Raw genomic sequence first — 21,067 nt, forward strand, 5'->3', positions numbered from 1 at the left:
AGAAAAATAAAAATGCTTACAGCACCTGGTATTCCCAGTCGGTCACCCATCCAAGTACTAACCATGCCCGACCCTGCTTAGCTTCCGAGATCAGACGAGATCGGGCGTGATCAGGGTGGTATGGCCGTACGCAAATGTTACCGGGTCCATACTACCTTTTATTCAGCAGGAGCACAAAAGGACTGAGAGCGCTGCCGTGGCCAGAGACGGGACTTGTACAGAAACAATGATTAGATCCATAATGAAGGAAAGCAATGCATAAAGACTTTATTCCATACTCAAAGTACCATATGAAAACGCAATGCAATACACTGCGTGTGCGGTTGAGTGATCTTTTGAAGAAATGTAGCGTTGCAACACCAGGGATAGACTGCAATGTATCTCTGTCGTTGCAGCCCTCTGATGCTCCCTGCTGCCGGCGTCACAACAGTGTCTGCATGTTTCACAAATAGAGTTTGGAGAGACGTTGTCAGTGTCTGTATGTTGCTTAAATTCTCCCAAACAGTGGGCGCTAAAGATCTCTGCCCGTATGCAAATTAGCCATGTGCGCCTAACAGAAGAATGACGTAATGTTGAGAACGAGTCATACTAAAAACCGAGAGCAAGCGAAAGCTAAACCAGACTGTATCAATCACACACTTTGGGTCCATTCTAACTTTTGATAAGAGGCTAGTCTTTAAATCTTTGCAGTGACTGAATGTTGATGATAAAACGGATTGTTTTGCATTAGATGAGTGTGTGCGACTGTGTGTTTGTCATTTCCGGCTTCGGCATACCGCATGGTCATGAAGGCCTCGTGGTGAGTTACTTTCTTAGTGAAGCAGCTTAGCCTTACAGTTGGATAAGTTGGAGTGATTGGAGTTTATTTTTCACAGTGAGAGAGGGGTGCACCGGTCCTGGAGGTACTGCAATACCAGGTCGATGCGTGGAGTGGACGGAGCAAGCCCCTATTCCATCTCCCAGTTCCAAAAAACAATTTAATATATGGTCCCCGGGTAGGGGACGTATCAGATATTAAACTGATAAGAACAGATACTACACTTGATCTTAGCCAAAAGGCCGAGAAGCGATGCCCACACATGCTCAGACCAAGAGTCCAGCTTCCCAAACACGTCGCTCCACTTAGCGGTTTGACAGACGACGACAAAACAAATAGAAGACCAGTCACCCTGTGTGCGTGTTTGTGAAAGCTGAAGAAAAATGCCGAGGTCGCTGCATCTCTCTGCTGGTCCCTGCTGCCAGCGTCACTAGTGTGTCTGCATGTTTCTCAAATAGAGTTTGGAGAGACGTTGTCAGTGTCTGTATGTTGCTTAAATTCTCCCAAACAGTGGGCGCTAAAGATCACGGCACGGCAGGCCATTGCAGCCAATGAGCTCGAGTTGAAAAATAAATGTGCTTACAGCACCAGGTGGTCCCCCATCGATGTAGTAACCAGGCCCGACCCTGCTTAGCTTCCGAGATCAGACGAGATCGGACATGATCAGGCTGTTATGGCCGTAAACTAACATTTCCGGGTCCATACTAGGTTTTATACAGCAGGAGCACATAAGGACTGAGGGTGCTGCCGTGGCCAGAGACGGGACTTGTACAGAAACAATGATTAGATCCATAATGAAGGAAAGCAATGCATAAAGACTTTATTCCAGACTCAATGTACCATATCAAAACGTAATGCAATACACTGCGTGTGCGGTTGAGTGATCTTTTGAAGAAATGTAGCGTTGCAACACCAGGGATAGACTGCAATGTATCTCTGTCGTTGCAGCCCTCTGATGCTCCCTGCTGCCGGCGTCACAACAGTGTCTGCATGTTTCACAAATAGAGTTTGGAGAGACGTTGTCAGTGTCTGTATGTTGCTTAAATTCTCCCAAACAGTGGGCGCTAAGGATCAGGGCACGGCAGATCATTGCAGCCATTGATCTCGAGCAGAAAAATAAAAATGCTTACAGCACCTGGTATTCCCAGTCGGTCACCCATCCAAGTACTAACCATGCCCGACCCTGCTTAGCTTCCGAGATCAGACGAGATCGGGCGTGATCAGGGTGGTATGGCCGTACGCAAATGTTACCGGGTCCATACTACCTTTTATTCAGCAGGAGCACAAAAGGACTGAGAGCGCTGCCGTGGCCAGAGACGGGACTTGTACAGAAACAATGATTAGATCCATAATGAAGGAAAGCAATGCATAAAGACTTTATTCCATACTCAAAGTACCATATCAAAACGCAATGCAATACACTGCGTGTGCGGTTGAGTGATCTTTTGAAGAAATGTAGCGTTGCAACACCAGGGATAGACTGCAATGTATCTCTGTCGTTGCAGCCCTCTGATGCTCCCTGCTGCCGGCGTCACAACAGTGTCTGCATTTTTCACAAATAGAGTTTGGAGAGACGTTGTCAGTGTCTGTATGTTGCTTAAATTCTCCCAAACAGTGGGCGCTAAGTATCAGGGCACGGCAGATCATTGCAGCCATTGATCTCGAGCAGAAAAATAAAAATGCTTACAGCACCTGGTATTCCCAGGCGGTCACCCATCCAAGTACTAACCAGGCCCGACCCTGCTTAGCTTCCGAGATCAGACGAGATCGGGCGTGATCAGGGTGGTATGGCCGTACGCAAATGTTACCGGGTCCATACTACCTTTTATTCAGCAGGAGCACAAAAGGACTGAGAGCGCTGCCGTGGCCAGAGACGGGACTTGTACAGAAACAATGATTAGATCCATAATGAAGGAAAGCAATGCATAAAGACTTTATTCCATACTCAAAGTACCATATCAAAACGCAATGCAATACACTGCGTGTGCGGTTGAGTGATCTTTTGAAGAAATGTAGCGTTGCAACACCAGGGATAGACTGCAATGTATCTCTGTCGTTGCAGCCCTCTGATGCTCCCTGCTGCCGGCGTCACAACAGTGTCTGCATTTTTCACAAATAGAGTTTGGAGAGACGTTGTCAGTGTCTGTATGTTGCTTAAATTCTCCCAAACAGTGGGCGCTAAGGATCAGGGCACGGCAGACCATTGCAGCCATTGATCTCGAGCAGAAAAATAAAAATGCTTACAGCACCTGGTATTCCCAGGCGGTCACCCATCCAAGTACTAACCAGGCCCGACCCTGCTTAGCTTCCGAGATCAGACGAGATCGGGCGTGATCAGGGTGGTATGGCCGTACGCAAATGTTACCGGGTCCATACTACCTTTTATTCAGCAGGAGCACAAAAGGACTGAGAGCGCTGCCGTGGCCAGAGACGGGACTTGTACAGAAACAATGATTAGATCCATAATGAAGGAAAGCAATGCATAAAGACTTTATTCCATACTCAAAGTACCATATCAAAACGCAATGCAATACACTGCGTGTGCGGTTGAGTGATCTTTTGAAGAAATGTAGCGTTGCAACACCAGGGATAGACTGTAATGTATCTCTGTCGTTGCAGCCCTCTGATGCTCCCTGCTGCCGGCGTCACAACAGTGTCTGCATGTTTCACAAATAGAGTTTGGAGAGACGTTGTCAGTGTCTGTATGTTGCTTAAATTCTCCCAAACAGTGGGCGCTAAAGATCTCTGCCCGTATGCAAATTAGCCATGTGCGCCTAACAGAAGAATGACGTAATGTTGAGAACGAGTCATACTAAAAACCGAGAGCAAGCGAAAGCTAAACCAGACTGTATCAATCACACACTTTGGGTCCATTCTAACTTTTGATAAGAGGCTAGTCTTTAAATCTTTGCAGTGACTGAATGTTGATGATAAAACGGATTGTTTTGCATAAGATGAGTGTGTGCGACTGTGTGTTTGTCATTTCCGGCTTCGGCATACCGCATGGTCATGAAGGCCTCGTGGTGAGTTACTTTCTTAGTGAAGCAGCTTAGCCTTACAGTTGGATAAGTTGGAGTGATTGGAGTTTATTTTTCACAGTGAGAGAGGGGTGCACCGGTCCTGGAGGTACTGCAATACCAGGTCGATGCGTGGAGTGGACGGAGCAAGCCCCTATTCCATCTCCCAGTTCCAAAAAACAATTTAATATATGGTCCCCGGGTAGGGGACGTATCAGATATTAAACTGATAAGAACAGATACTACACTTGATCTTAGCCAAAAGGCCGAGAAGCGATGCCCACACATGCTCAGACCAAGAGTCCAGCTTCCCAAACACGTCGCTCCACTTAGCGGTTTGACAGACGACGACAAAACAAATAGAAGACCAGTCACCCTGTGTGCGTGTTTGTGAAAGCTGAAGAAAAATGCCGAGGTCGCTGCATCTCTCTGCTGGTCCCTGCTGCCAGCGTCACTAGTGTGTCTGCATGTTTCTCAAATAGAGTTTGGAGAGACGTTGTCAGTGTCTGTATGTTGCTTAAATTCTCCCAAACAGTGGGCGCTAAAGATCACGGCACGGCAGGCCATTGCAGCCAATGAGCTCGAGTTGAAAAATAAATGTGCTTACAGCACCAGGTGGTCCCCCATCGATGTAGTAACCAGGCCCGACCCTGATTAGCTTCCGAGATCAGACGAGATCGGGCATGATCAGGCTGTTATGGCCGTAAACTAACATTTCCGGGTCCATACTAGGTTTTATACAGCAGGAGCACATAAGGACTGAGGGTGCTGCCGTGGCCAGAGACGGGACTTGTACAGAAACAATGATTAGATCCATAATGAAGGAAAGCAATGCATAAAGACTTTATTCCAGACTCAATGTACCATATCAAAACGTAATGCAATACACTGCGTGTGTGGTTGAGTGATCTTTTGAAGAAATGTAGCGTTGCAAAACCAGGGATAGACTGCAATGTATCTCTGTCGTTGCAGCCCTCTGATGCTCCCTGCTGCCGGCGTCACAACAGTGTCTGCATGTTTCACAAATAGAGTTTGGAGAGACGTTGTCAGTGTCTGTATGTTGCTTAAATTCTCCCAAACAGTGGGCGCTAAGGATCAGGGCACGGCAGACCATTGCAGCCATTGATCTCGAGCAGAAAAATAAAAAAGCTTACAGCACCTGGTATTCCCAGGCGGTCACCCATCCAAGTACTAACCAGGCCCGACCCTGCTTAGCTTCCGAGATCAGACGAGACCGGGCGTGATCAGGGTGGTATGGCCGTACGCAAATGTTACCGGGTCCATACTACCTTTTATTCAGCAGGAGCACAAAAGGACTGAGAGCGCTGCCGTGGCCAGAGACGGGACTTGTACAGAAACAATGATTAGATCCATAATGAAGGAAAGCAATGCATAAAGACTTTATTCCATACTCAAAGTACCATATCAAAACGCAATGCAATACACTGCGTGTGCGGTTGAGTGATCTTTTGAAGAAATGTTGCGTTGCAACACCAGGGATAGACTGCAATGTATCTCTGTCGTTGCAGCCCTCTGATGCTCCCTGCTGCCGGCGTCACAACAGTGTCTGCATGTTTCACAAATAGAGTTTGGAGAGACGTTGTCGGTGTCTGTATGTTGCTTATATTCTCCCAAACAGTGGGCGCTAAGGATCAGGGCACGGCAGACCATTGCAGCCATTGATCTCGAGCAGAAAAATAAAAATGCTTACAGCACCTGGTATTCCCAGGCGGTCACCCATCCAAGTACTAACCAGGCCCGACCCTGCTTAGCTTCCGAGATCAGACGAGATCGGGCGTGATCAGGGTGGTATGGCCGTACGCAAATGTTACCGGGTCCATACTACCTTTTATTCAGCAGGAGCACAAAAGGACTGAGAGCGCTGCCGTGGCCAGAGACGGGACTTGTACAGAAACAATGATTAGATCCATAATGAAGGAAAGCAATGCATAAAGACTTTATTCCATACTCAAAGTACCATATGAAAACGCAATGCAATACACTGAGTGTGCGGTTGAGTGATCTTTTGAAGAAATGTAGCGTTGCAACACCAGGGAAAGACTGCAATGTATCTCTGTCGTTGCAGCCCTCTGATGCTCCCTGCTGCCGGCGTCACAACAGTGTCTGCATTTTTCACAAATAGAGTTTGGAGAGACGTTGTCAGTGTCTGTATGTTACTTAAATTCTCCCAAACAGTGGGCGCTAAAGATCAGTGCACGGCAGACCATTGCAGCCATTGATCTCGAGCAGAAAAATAAATATGCTTACAGCACCTGGTATTCCCAGGCGGTCACCCATCCAAGTACTAACCAGGCCCGACCCTGCTTAGCTTCCGAGATCAGACGAGATCGGGCGTGATCAGGGTGGTATGGCCGTACGCAAATGTTACCGGGTCCATACTACCTTTTATTCAGCAGGAGCACAAAAGGACTGAGAGCGCTGCCGTGGCCAGAGACGGGACTTGTACAGAAACAATGATTAGATCCATAATGAAGGAAAGCAATGCATAAAGACTTTATTCCATACTCAAAGTACCATATGAAAACGCAATGCAATACACTGCGTGTGCGGTTGAGTGATCTTTTGAAGAAATGTAGCGTTGCAACACCAGGGATAGACTGCAATGTATCTCTGTCGTTGCAGCCCTCTGATGCTCCCTGCTGCCGGCGTCACAACAGTGTCTGCATTTTTCACAAATAGAGTTTGGAGAGACGTTGTCAGTGTCTGTATGTTGCTCAAATTCTCCCAAACAGTGGGCGCTAAAGATCAGGGCACGGCAGACCATTGCAGCCATTGATCTCGAGCAGAAAAAAAAATATGCTTACAGCACCTGGTATTCCCAGGCGGTCACCCATCCAAGTACTAACCAGGCCCGACCCTGCTTAGCTTCCGAGATCAGACGAGATCGGGCGTGATCAGGCTGTTATGGCCGTAAACTAATATTTCCGGGTCCATACTAGGTTTTATACAGCAGGAGCACATAAGGACTGAGGGTGCTGCCGTGGCCAGAGACGGGACTTGTACAGAAACAATGATTAGATCCATAATGAAGGAAAGCAATGCATAAAGACTTTATTCCAGACTCAATGTACCATATCAAAACGTAATGCAATACACTGCGTGTGCGGTTGAGTGATCTTTTGAAGAAATGTAGCGTTGCAAAACCAGGGATAGACTGCAATGTATCTCTGTCGTTGCAGCCCTCTGATGCTCCCTGCTGCCGGCGTCACAACAGTGTCTGCATGTTTCACAAATAGAGTTTGGAGAGACGTTGTCAGTGTCTGTATGTTGCTTAAATTCTCCCAAACAGTGGGCGCTAAGGATCAGGGCACGGCAGACCATTGCAGCCATTGATCTCGAGCAGAAAAATAAAAAAGCTTACAGCACCTGGTATTCCCAGGCGGTCACCCATCCAAGTACTAACCAGGCCCGACCCTGCTTAGCTTCCGAGATCAGACGAGACCGGGCGTGATCAGGGTAGTATGGCCGTACGCAAATGTTACCGGGTCCATACTACCTTTTATTCAGCAGGAGCACAAAAGGACTGAGAGCGCTGCCGTGGCCAGAGACGGGACTTGTACAGAAACAATGATTAGATCCATAATGAAGGAAAGCAATGCATAAAGACTTTATTCCATACTCAAAGTACCATATGAAAACGCAATGCAATACACTGCGTGTGCGGTTGAGTGATCTTTTGAAGAAATGTAGCGTTGCAACACCAGGGATAGACTGCAATGTATCTCTGTCGTTGCAGCCCTCTGATGCTCCCTGCTGCCGGCGTCACAACAGTGTCTGCATGTTTCACAAATAGAGTTTGGAGAGACGTTGTCAGTGTCTGTATGTTGCTTAAATTCTCCCAAACAGTGGGCGCTAAGGATCAGGGCACGGCAGACCATTGCAGCCATTGATCTCGAGCAGAAAAATTAAAATGCTTACAGCACCTGGTATTCCCAGGCGGTCACCCATCCAAGTACTAACCAGGCCCGACCCTGCTTAGCTTCCGAGATCAGACGAGATCGGGCGTGATCAGGGTGGTATGGCCGTACGCAAATGTTACCGGGTCCATACTACCTTTTATTCAGCCGGAGCACAAAAGGACTGAGAGCGCTGCCGTGGCCAGAGACGGGACTTGTACAGAAACAATGATTAGATCCATAATGAAGGAAAGCAATGCATAAAGACTTTATTCCATACTCAAAGTACCATATCAAAACGCAATGCAATACACTGCGTGTGCGGTTGAGTGATCTTTTGAAGAAATGTAGCGTTGCAACACCAGGGATAGACTGCAATGTATCTCTGTCGTTGCAGCCCTCTGATGCTCCCTGCTGCCGGCGTCACAACAGTGTCTGCATTTTTCACAAATAGAGTTTGGAGAGACGTTGTCAGTGTCTGTATGTTGCTTAAATTCTCCCAAACAGTGGGCGCTAAGGATCAGGGCACGGCAGACCATTGCAGCCATTGATCTCGAGCAGAAAAAAAAAAAGCTTACAGCACCTGGTATTCCCAGGCGGTCTCCCATCCAAGTACTAACCAGGCCCGACCCTGCTTAGCTTCCGAGATCAGACGAGATCGGGCGTGTTCAGGGTGGTATGGCCGTAAGCGAGTATAGCCGCATCCAAAGTAGGTTTTAAACAGCAGGAGCACATAAGGACTGAGAGCGCTGCCGTGACCATAGACCAGACTTGTACAGAAACAATTATTAGATCAATAATGAAGGAAAGCAATGAATGAATACTTTATTCCGGACTCAAAGTACCATATCAAAACGCAATGCAATACACCGAGTTGGCGTGTGTGCTCGTTTGCGTGAACCTTTGAAGAAACATAGCGTTTCAAACGCTGCGATGGACTGCAGCAGGTCAAGCGAAGCAGTCATTCATAGCTCTTATTTCTTTACAACAACATGATCAGGGGAGAGCGCGAACGCAGTCCCCCACTACCAGAAATTATGCAATCGAGATTCCCACATTTGGGGAATTCGCACGGGTCAGCAACAGCCGCAGTGCAATGGCCGAGCCTCACCATGGGTGAACCACCTTCTTGATCATGGTATCTCCCTTGCCAGGTAAGTATGATTAGTACTCGTTCAGATGGGCTGAACGCTGCCCACGCGTGTTCCCTTGGAGAACGGTTGCAAAGAATTCGGAGATGTCTAGACTTTAAAGTCCGTGTTGCAGGGTTTATTTTCCAACAAGTGTGTGCAATTTGCTTGTTCTTAATACAGATTTAAACTGTTATCCATTTTATTTCATGTTGTTAGGTATCACAAAACGGAATGTAATACGACAAAGTAGGTACTATTTTAGCGGTTTGCAATTGATTCTCTTTTCCCCCAGGATAATTAAATATGTTCTATTATTTGCCATGCGGAGCCAGCCAGTCCTGTGAATGTATGCAAATTAGCCATGTGCACCTAACAGAAGAATGACGTAAAGTTGAGAACGAGTCATACTAAAAAGGGAGAGCAATCGACAGCTAAACCAGACTGTATCAATCACACACTTTGGGTCCATTCTAACTTATGATAAGAGGCTAGTCTTTAAATCTTTGCAGTGACTGAATGTTTATGATAAAACGGATTGTTTTGCATTCGATGAGTGTGTGCGACTGTGCGTTTGTCATTTCCGGCTTCGGCATACCGCATGGTAATGAAGGCCTCGTGGTGAGTTGCTTTCTTAGTGAAGCAGCCTCGCCTTGGAGTTGGATGAGTTGGAGTGATATAAGTTGTCAGTGTCTGTATGTTGCTTAAATTCTCCCAAACAGTGGGCGCTAAGGATCAGGGCACGGCAGACCATTGCAGCCATTGATCTCGAGCAGAAAAAAAAAATGCTTACAGCACCTGGTATTCCCAGGCGGTCTCCCATCCAAGTACTAACCAGGCCCGACCCTGCTTAGCTTCCGAGATCAGACGAGATCGGGCTTGATCAGGGTGGTTTGGCCGTATCCAAATGTTACCGGGTCCATACTAGCTTTCACACAGCAGGAGCACATAAGGACTGAGAGCGCTGCCGTGGCCAGAGACGGGACTTGTACAGAAACAATGATTAGATCCATAATGAAGGAAAGCAATGCATAAAGACTTTATTCCAGACTCAAAGTATCATATCAAAACGCAATGCAATACACTGCGTGTGCGGTTGAGTGATCTTTTGAAGAAATGTAGCGTTGCAACACCAGGGATAGACTGCAATGTATCTCTGTCGTTGCAGCCCTCTGATGCTCCATGCTGCCGGCGTCACAACAGTGTCTGCATTTTTCACAAATAGAGTTTGGAGAGATGTTGTCAGTGTCTGTATGTTGCTTAAATTCTCCCAAACAGTGGGCGCTAAGGATCAGGGCACGGCAGACCATTGCAGCCATTGATCTCGAGCAGAAAAATAAAAATGCTTACAGCACCTGGTATTCCCAGGCGGTCACCCATCCAAGTACTAACCAGGCCCGACCCTGCTTAGCTTCCGAGATCAGACGAGATCGGGCGTGATCAGGGTGGTATGGCCGTACGCAAATGTTATCGGGTCCATACTACCTTTTATTCAGCAGGAGCACAAAAGGACTGAGAGCGCTGCCGTGGCCAGAGACGGGACTTGTACAGAAACAATGATTCGATCCATAATGAAGGAAAGCAATGCATAAAGACTTTATTCCCTACTCAAAGTACCATATCAAAACGCAATGCAATACACTGCGTGTGCGGTTGAGTGATCTTTTGAAGAAATGTAGCGTTGCAACACCAGGGATAGACTGCAATGTATATCTGTCGTTGCAGCCCTCTGATGCTCCCTGCTGCCGGCGTCACAACAGTGTCTGCATGTTTCACAAATAGAGTTTGGAGAGACGTTGTCGGTGTCTGTATGTTGCTTAAATTCTCCCAAACAGTGGGCGCTAAAGATCAGGGCACGGCAGACCATTGCAGCCATTAATCTCGAGCAGAAAAATAAATATGCTTACAGCACCTGGTATTCCCAGGCGGTCACCCATCCAAGTACTAACCAGGCCCGACCCTGCTTAGCTTCCGAGATCAGACGAGATCGGGCGTGATCAGGGTGGTATGGCCGTACGCAAATGTTACCGGGTCCATACTACCTTTTATTCAGCAGGAGCACAAAAGGACTGAGAGCGCTGCCGTGGCCAGAGACGGGACTTGTACAGAAACAATGATTAGATCCATAATGAAGGAAAGCAATGCATAAAGACTTTATTCCATACTCAAAGTACCATATCAAAACGCAATGCAATACACTGCGTGTGCGGTTGAGTGATCTTTTGAAGAAATGTAGCGTTGCAACACCAGGGATAGACTGCAATGTATCTCTGTCGTTGCAGCCCTCTGATGCTCCCTGCTGCCGGCGTCACAACAGTGTCTGCATTTTTCACAAATAGAGTTTGGAGAGACGTTGTCAGTGTCTGTATGTTGCTTAAATTCTCCCAAACAGTGGGCGCTAAAGATCAGGGCACGGCAGACCATTGCAGCCATTGATCTCGAGCAGAAAAAAAAAAAGCTTACAGCACCTGGTATTCCCAGGCGGTCTCCCATCCAAGTACTAACCAGGCCCGACCCTGCTTAGCTTCCGAGATCAGACGAGATCGGGCGTGATCAGGGTGGTATGGCCGTACGCAAATGTTACCGGGTCCATACTACCTTTTATTCAGCCGGAGCACAAAAGGACTGAGAGCGCTGCCGTGGCCAGAGACGGGACTTGTACAGAAACAATGATTAGATCCATAATGAAGGAAAGCAATGCATAAAGACTTTATTCCATACTCAAAGTACCATATCAAAACGCAATGCAATACACTGCGTGTGCGGTTGAGTGATCTTTTGAAGAAATGTAGCGTTGCAACACCAGGGATAGACTGCAATGTATCTCTGTCGTTGCAGCCCTCTGATGCTCCCTGCTGCCGGCGTCACAACAGTGTCTGCATTTTTCACAAATAGAGTTTGGAGAGACGTTGTCAGTGTCTGTATGTTGCTTAAATTCTCCCAAACAGTGGGCGCTAAGGATCAGGGCACGGCAGACCATTGCAGCCATTGATCTCGAGCAGAAAAAAAAAAAGCTTACAGCACCTGGTATTCCCAGGCGGTCTCCCATCCAAGTACTAACCAGGCCCGACCCTGCTTAGCTTCCGAGATCAGACGAGATCGGGCGTGTTCAGGGTGGTATGGCCGTAAGCGAGTATAGCCGCATCCAAAGTAGGTTTTAAACAGCAGGAGCACATAAGGACTGAGAGCGCTGCCGTGACCATAGACCAGACTTGTACAGAAACAATTATTAGATCAATAATGAAGGAAAGCAATGAATGAATACTTTATTCCGGACTCAAAGTACCATATCAAAACGCAATGCAATACACCGAGTTGGCGTGTGTGCTCGTTTGCGTGAACCTTTGAAGAAACATAGCGTTTCAAACGCTGCGATGGACTGCAGCAGGTCAAGCGAAGCAGTCATTCATAGCTCTTATTTCTTTACAACAACATGATCAGGGGAGAGCGCGAACGCAGTCCCCCACTACCAGAAATTATGCAATCGAGATTCCCACATTTGGGGAATTCGCACGGGTCAGCAACAGCCGCAGTGCAATGGCCGAGCCTCACCATGGGTGAACCACCTTCTTGATCATGGTATCTCCCTTGCCAGGTAAGTATGATTAGTACTCGTTCAGATGGGCTGAACGCTGCCCACGCGTGTTCCCTTGGAGAACGGTTGCAAAGAATTCGGAGATGTCTAGACTTTAAAGTCCGTGTTGCAGGGTTTATTTTCCAACAAGTGTGTGCAATTTGCTTGTTCTTAATACAGATTTAAACTGTTATCCATTTTATTTCATGTTGTTAGGTATCACAAAACGGAATGTAATACGACAAAGTAGGTACTATTTTAGCGGTTTGCAATTGATTCTCTTTTCCCCCAGGATAATTAAATATGTTCTATTATTTGCCATGCGGAGCCAGCCAGTCCTGTGAATGTATGCAAATTAGCCATGTGCACCTAACAGAAGAATGACGTAATGTTGAGAACGAGTCATACTAAAAAGGGAGAGCAATCGACAGCTAAACCAGACTGTATCAATCACACACTTTGGGTCCATTCTAACTTATGATAAGAGGCTAGTCTTTAAATCTTTGCAGTGACTGAATGTTTATGATAAAACGGATTGTTTTGCATTCGATGAGTGTGTGCGACTGTGCGTTTGTCATTTCCGGCTTCGGCATACCGCATGGTAATGAAGGCCTCGTGGTGAGTTGCTTTCTTAGTGAAGCAGCCTCGCCTTGGAGTTGGATGAGTTGGAGTGATATAAGTTGTCAGTGTCTGTATGTTGCTTAAATTCTCCCAAACAGTGGGCGCTAAGGATCAGGGCACGGCAGACCATTGCAGCCATTGATCTCGAGCAGAAAAAAAAAAAGCTTACAGCACCTGGTATTCCCAGGCGGTCTCCCATCCAAGTACTAACCAGGCCCGACCCTGCTTAGCTTCCGAGATCAGACGAGATCGGGCTTGATCAGGGTGGTTTGGCCGTATCCAAATGTTACCGGGTCCATACTAGCTTTCACACAGCAGGAGCACATAAGGACTGAGAGCGCTGCCGTGGCCAGAGACGGGACTTGTACAGAAACAATGATTCGATCCATAATGAAGGAAAGCAATGCATAAAGACTTTATTCCCTACTCAAAGTACCATATCAAAACGCAATGCAATACACTGCGTGTGCGGTTGAGTGATCTTTTGAAGAAATGTAGCGTTGCAACACCAGGGATAGACTGCAATGTATATCTGTCGTTGCAGCCCTCTGATGCTCCCTGCTGCCGGCGTCACAACAGTGTCTGCATGTTTCACAAATAGAGTTTGGAGAGACGTTGTCGGTGTCTGTATGTTGCTTAAATTCTCCCAAACAGTGGGCGCTAAAGATCAGGGCACGGCAGACCATTGCAGCCATTAATCTCGAGCAGAAAAATAAATATGCTTACAGCACCTGGTATTCCCAGGCGGTCACCCATCCAAGTACTAACCAGGCCCGACCCTGCTTAGCTTCCGAGATCAGACGAGATCGGGCGTGATCAGGGTGGTATGGCCGTACGCAAATGTTACCGGGTCCATACTAGCTTTTATTCAGCAGGAGCACAAAAGGACTGAGAGCGCTGCCGTGGCCAGAGACGGGACTTGTACAGAAACAATGATTAGATCCATAATGAAGGAAAGCAATGCATAAAGACTTTATTCCATACTCAAAGTACCATATCAAAACGCAATGCAATACACTGCGTGTGCGGTTGAGTGATCTTTTGAAGAAATGTAGCGTTGCAACACCAGGGATAGACTGCAATGTATCTCTGTCGTTGCAGCCCTCTGATGCTCCCTGCTGCCGGCGTCACAACAGTGTCTGCATTTTTCACAAATAGAGTTTGGAGAGACGTTGTCAGTGTCTGTATGTTGCTTAAATTCTCCCAAACAGTGGGCGCTAAAGATCAGGGCACGGCAGACCATTGCAGCCATTGATCTCGAGCAGAAAAAAAAAAAGTTTACAGCACCTGGTATTCCCAGGCGGTCTCCCATCCAAGTACTAACCAGGCCCGACCCTGCTTAGCTTCCGAGATCAGACGAGATCGGGCGTGTTCAGGGTGGTATGGCCGTAAGCGAGTATAGCCGCATCCAAAGTAGCTTTTAAACAGCAGGAGCACATAAGGACTGAGAGCGCTGCCGTGACCATAGACCAGACTTGTACAGAAACAATTATTAGATCAATAATGAAGGAAAGCAATGAATGAATACTTTATTCCGGACTCAAAGTACCATATCAAAACGCAATGCAATACACCGAGTTGGCGTGTGTGCTCGTTTGCGTGAACCTTTGAAGAAACATAGCGTTTCAAACGCTGCGATGGACTGCAGCAGGTCAAGCGAAGCAGTCATTCATAGCTCTTATTTCTTTACAACAACATGATCAGGGGAGAGCGCGAACGCAGTCCCCCACTACCAGAAATTATGCAATCGAGATTCCCACATTTGGGGAATTCGCACGGGTCAGCAACAGCCGCAGTGCAATGGCCGAGCCTCACCATGGGTGAACCACCTTCTTGATCATGGTATCTCCCTTGCCAGGTAAGTATGATTAGTACTCGTTCAGATGGGCTGAACGCTGCCCACGCGTGTTCCCTTGGAGAACGGTTGCAAAGAATTCGGAGATGTCTAGACTTTAAAGTCCGTGTTGCAGGGTTTATTTTCCAACAAGTGTGTGCAATTTGCTTGTTCTTAATACAGATTTAAACTGTTATCCATTTTATTTCATGTTGTTAGGTATCACAAAACGGAATGTAATACGACAAAGTAGGTACTATTTTAGCGGTTTGCAATTGATTCTCTTTTCCCCCAGGATAATTAAATATGTTCTATTATTTGCCATGCGGAGCCAGCCAGTCCTGTGCACGTATGCAAATTAGCCATGTGCACCTAACAGAAGAATGACGTAATGTTGAGAACGAGTCATACTAAAAAGGGAGAGCAATCGACAGCTAAACCAGACTGTATCAATCACACACTTTGGGTCCATTCTAACTTATGATAAGAGGCTAGTCTTTAAATCTTTGCAGTGACTGAATGTTTATGATAAAACGGATTGTTTTGCATTCGATGAGTGTGTGCGACTGTGCGTTTGTCATTTCCGGCTTCGGCATACCGCATGGTAATGAAGGCCTCGTGGTGAGTTGCTTTCTTAGTGAAGCAGCCTCGCCTTGGAGTTGGATGAGTTGGAGTGATATAAGTTGTCAGTGTCTGTATGTTGCTTAAATTCTCCCAAACAGTGGGCGCTAAAGATCAGGGCACGGCAGACCATTGCAGCCATTGATCTCGAGCAGAAAAATAAATATGCTTACAGCACCTGGTATTCCCAGGCGGTCACCCATCCAAGTACTAACCAGGCCCGACCCTGCTTAGCTTCCGAGATCAGACGAGATCGGGCGTGATCAGGGTGGTATGGCCGTACGCAAATGTTACCGGGTCCATACTACCTTTTATTCAGCAGGAGCACAAAAGGACTGAGAGCGCTGCCGTGGCCAGAGACGGGACTTGTACAGAAACAATGATTAGATCCATAATGATGGAAAGCAATGCATAAAGACTTTATTCCATACTCAAAGTACCATATGAAAACGCAATGCAATACACTGCGTGTGCGGTTGAGTGATCTTTTGAAGAAATGTAGCGTTGCAACACCAGGGATAGACTGCAATGTATCTCTGTCGTTGCAGCCCTCTGATGCTCCCTGCTGCCGGCGTCACAACAGTGTCTGCATTTTTCACAAATAGAGTTTGGAGAGACGTTGTCAGTGTCTGTATGTTGCTTAAATTCTCCCAAACAGTGGGCGCTAAAGATCAGGGCACGGCAGACCATTGCAGCCATTGATCTCGAGCAGAAAAATAAATATGCTTACAGCACCTGGTATTCCCAGGCGGTCACCCATCCAAGTACTAACCAGGCCCGACCCTGCTTAGCTTCCGAGATCAGACGAGATCGGGCGTGATCAGGGTGGTATGGCCGTACGCAAATGTTACCGGGTCCATACTACCTTTTATTCAGCAGGAGCACAAAAGGACTGAGCGCGCTGCCGTGGCCAGAGACGGGACTTGTACAGAAACAATGATTAGATCCATAATGAAGGAAAGCAATGCATAAAGACTTTATTCCATACTCAAAGTACCATATCAAAACGCAATGCAATACACTGCGTGTGCGGTTGAGTGATCTTTTGAAGAAATGTAGCGTTGCAACACCAGGGATAGACTGCAATGTATCTCTGTCGTTGCAGCCCTCTGATGCTCCCTGCTGCCGGCGTCACAACAGTGTCTGCATTTTTCACAAATAGAGTTTGGAGAGACGTTGTCAGTGTCTGTATGTTGCTTAAATTCTCCCAAACAGTGGGCGCTAAAGATCAGGGCACGGCAGACCATTGCAGCCATTGATCTCGAGCAGAAAAATAAATATGCTTACAGCACCTGGTATTCCCAGGCGGTCACCCATCCAAGTACTAACCAGGCCCGACCCTGCATAGCTTCCGAGATCAGACGAGATCGGGCGTGATCAGGGTGGTATGGCCGTACGCAAATATTACCGGGTCCATACTACCTTTTATTCAGCAGGAGCACAAAAGGACTGAGAGCGCTGCCGTGGCCAGAGACGGGACTTGTACAGAAACAATGATTAGATCCATAATGAAGGAAAGCAATGCATAAAGACTTTATTCCATACTCAAAGTACCATATCAAAACGCAATGCAATACACTGCGTGTGCGGTTGAGTGATCTTTTGAAGAAATGTAGCGTTGCAACACCAGGGATAGACTGCAATGTATCTCTGTCGTTGCAGCCCTCTGATGCTCCCTGCTGCCGGCGTCACAACAGTGTCTGCATGTTTCCAAATAGAGTTTGGAGAGACGTTGTCAGTGTCTGTATGTTGCTTAAATTCTCCCAAACAGTGGGCGCTAAAGATCAGGGCACGGCAGACCATTGCAGCCATTGATATCGAGCAGAAAAATAAATATGCTTACAGCACCTGGTATTCCCAGGCGGTCACCCATCCAAGTACTAACCAGGCCCGACCCTGCTTAGCTTCCGAGATCAGACGAGATCGGGCGTGATCAGGGTGGTATGGCCGTACGCAAATGTTACCGGGTCCAGACTACCTTTTATTCAGCAGGAGCACAAAAGGACTGAGCGCGCTGCCGTGGCCAGAGACGGGACTTGTACAGAAACAATGATTAGATCCATAATGAAGGAAAGCAATGCATAAAGACTTTATTCCATACTCAAAGTACCATATCAAAACGCAATGCAATACACTGCGTGTGCGGTTGAGTGATCTTTTGAAGAAATGTAGCGTTGCAACACCAGGGATAGACTGCAATGTTTCTCTGTCGTTGCAGCCCTCTGATGCTCCATGCTGCCGGCGTCACAACAGTGTCTGCATTTTTCACAAATAGAGTTTGGAGAGATGTTGTCAGTGTCTGTATGTTGCTTAAATTCTCCCAAACAGTGGGCGCTAAGGATCAGGGCACGGCAGACCATTGCAGCCATTGATCTCGAGCAGAAAAATAAATATGCTTACAGCACCTGGTATTCCCAGGCGGTCACCCATCCAAGTACTAACCAGGCCCGACCCTGCTTAGCTTCCGAGATCAGACGAGATCGGGCGTGATCAGGGTGGTTTGGCCGTACGCAAATGTTACCGGGTCCATACTACCTTTTATTCAGCAGGAGCACAAAAGGACTGAGAGCGCTGCCGTGGCCAGAGACGGGACTTGTACAGAAACAATGATTAGATCCATAATGAAGGAAAGCAATGCATAAAGACTTTATTCCATACTCAAAGTACCATATCAAAACGCAATGCAATACACTGCGTGTGCGGTTGAGTGATCTTTTGAAGAAATGTAGCGTTGCAACACCAGGGATAGACTGCAATGTATCTCTGTCGTTGCAGCCCTCTGATGCTCCCTGCTGCCGGCGTCACAACAGTGTCTGCATGTTTCACAAATAGAGTTTGGAGAGACGTTGTCGGTGTCTGTATGTTGCTTAAATTCTCCCAAACAGTGGGCGCTAAAGATCAGGGCACGGCAGACCATTGCAGCCATTGATCTCGAGCAGAAAAATAAATATGCTTACAGCACCTGGGATTCCCAGGCGGTCACCCATCCAAGTACTAACCAGGCCCGACCCTGCTTAGCTTCCGAGATCAGACGAGATCTGGCGTGATCAGGGTGGTATGGCCGTACGCAAATGTTACCGGGTCCATACTAGCTTTCATACAGCAGGAGCACATATGGACTGAGAGCGCTGCCGTGGCCAGAGACGGGACTTGTACAGAAACAATGATTAGATCCATAATGAAGGAAAGCAATGCATAAAGACTTTATTCCAGACTCAAAGTACCATTTCAAAACGCAATGCAATACGCTGCGTGTGCGGTTGAGTGATCTTTTGAAGAAATGTTGCGTTGCAACACCAGGGATAGACTGCAATGTATCACTGTCGTTGCAGCCCTCTTATGCTCCCTGCTGCCGGCGTCACAACAGTGTCTGCATGTTTCACAAATAGAGTTTGGAGAGACGTTGTCAGTGTCTGTATGTTGCTTAAATTCTCCCAAACAGTGGGCGCTAAAGATCAGGGCACGGCAGACCATTGCAGCCATTGATCTCGAGCAGAAAAATAAAAATGCTTACAGCACCTGGTATTCCCAGGCGGTCACCCATCCAAGTACTAACCAGGCCCGACCCTGCTTAGCTTCCGAGATCAGACGAGATCGGGCGTGATCAGGGTGGTATGGCCGTACGCAAATGTTACCGGGTCCATACTACCTTTTATTCAGCAGGAGCACAAAAGGACTGAGAGCGCTGCCGTGGCCAGAGACGGGACTTGTACAGAAACAATGATTAGATCCATAATGAAGGAAAGCAATGCATAAAGACTTTATTCCATACTCAAAGTACCATATCAAAACGCAATGCAATACACTGCGTGTGCGGTTGAGTGATCTTTTGAAGAAATGTAGCGTTGCAACACTAGGGATAGACTGCAATGTATCTCTGTCGTTGCAGCCCTCTGATGCTCCCTGCTGCCGGCGTCACAACAGTGTCTGCATGTTTCACAAATAGAGTTTGGAGAGACGTTGTCGGTGTCTGTATGTTGATTAAATTCTCCCAAACAGTGGGCGCTAAGGATCAGGGCACGGCAGACCATTGCAGCCATTGATCTCGAGCAGAAAAATAAAAAAGCTTACAGCACCTGGTATTCCCAGGCGGTCACCCATCCAATTACTTACCAGGCCCGACCCTGCTTTGCTTCCGAGATCAGACGAGATCGGGCTTGATCAGGGTGGTATGGCCGTATGCAAATGTTACCGGGTCCATACTAGCTTTCACACAGCAGGAGCACATAAGGACTGAGAGCGCTGCCGTGGCCAGAGACGGGACTTGTACAGAAACAATGATTAGATCCATAATGAAGGAAAGCAATGCATAAAGACTTTATTCCAGACTCAAAGTATCATATCAAAACGCAATGCAATACACTGCGTGTGCGGTTGAGTGATCTTTTGAGGAAATGTAGCGTTGCAACACCAGGGATAGACTGCAATGTATCTCTGTCGTTGCAGCCCTCTGATGCTCCCTGCTGCCGGCGTCACAACAGTGTCTGCATTTTTCACAAATAGAGTTTGGAGAGACGTTGTCAGTGTCTGTATGTTGCTTAAATTCTCCCAAACAGTGGGCGCTAAGGATCAGGGCACGGCAGACCATTGCAGCCATTGATCTCGAGCAGAAAAATAAAAATGCTTACAGCACCTGGTATTCCCAGGCGGTCACCCATCCAAGTACTAACCAGGCCCGACCCTGCTTAGCTTCCGAGATCAGACGAGATCGGGCGTGATCAGGGTGGTTTGGCCGTACGCAAATGTTACCGGGTCCATACTACCTTTTATTCAGCAGGAGCACAAAAGGACTGAGAGCGCTGCCGTGGCCAGAGACGGGACTTGTACAGAAACAATGATTAGATCCATAATGAAGGAAAGCAATGCATAAAGACTTTATTCCATACTCAAAGTACCATATCAAAACGCAATGCAATACACTGCGTGTGCGGTTGAGTGATCTTTTGAAGAAATGTAGCGTTGCAACACCAGGGATAGACTGCAATGTATCTCTGTCGTTGCAGCCCTCTGATGCTCCCTGCTGCCGGCGTCACAACAGTGTCTGCATGTTTCACAAATAGAGTTTGGAGAGACGTTGTCAGTGTCTGTATGTTGCTTAAATTCTCCCAAACAGTGGGCGCTAAAGATCAGGGCACGGCAGACCATTGCAGCCATTGATCTCGAGCAGAAAAATAAATATGCTTACAGCACCTGGTATTCCCAGGCGGTCACCCATCCAAGTACTAACCAGGCCCGACCCTGCTTAGCTTCCGAGATCAGACGAGATCGGGCGTGATCAGGGTGGTATGGCCGTACGCAAATGTTCCCGGGTCCATACTACGTTTTATTCAGCAGGAGCACAAAAGGACTGAGAGCGCTGCCGTGGCCAGAGACGGGACTTGTACAGAAACAATGATTAGATCCATAATGAAGGAAAGCAATGCATAAAGACTTTATTCCATACTCAAAGTACCATATCAAAACGCAATGCAATACACTGCGTGTGCGGTTGAGTGATCTTTTGAAGAAATGTAGCGTTGCAACACCAGGGATAGAC

This window comes from Pollachius pollachius (genome assembly GCF_949987615.1).
Source record: "Pollachius pollachius genome assembly, chromosome: 10".
NCBI classification, from domain to species: Eukaryota; Metazoa; Chordata; class Actinopteri; order Gadiformes; family Gadidae; genus Pollachius; species Pollachius pollachius.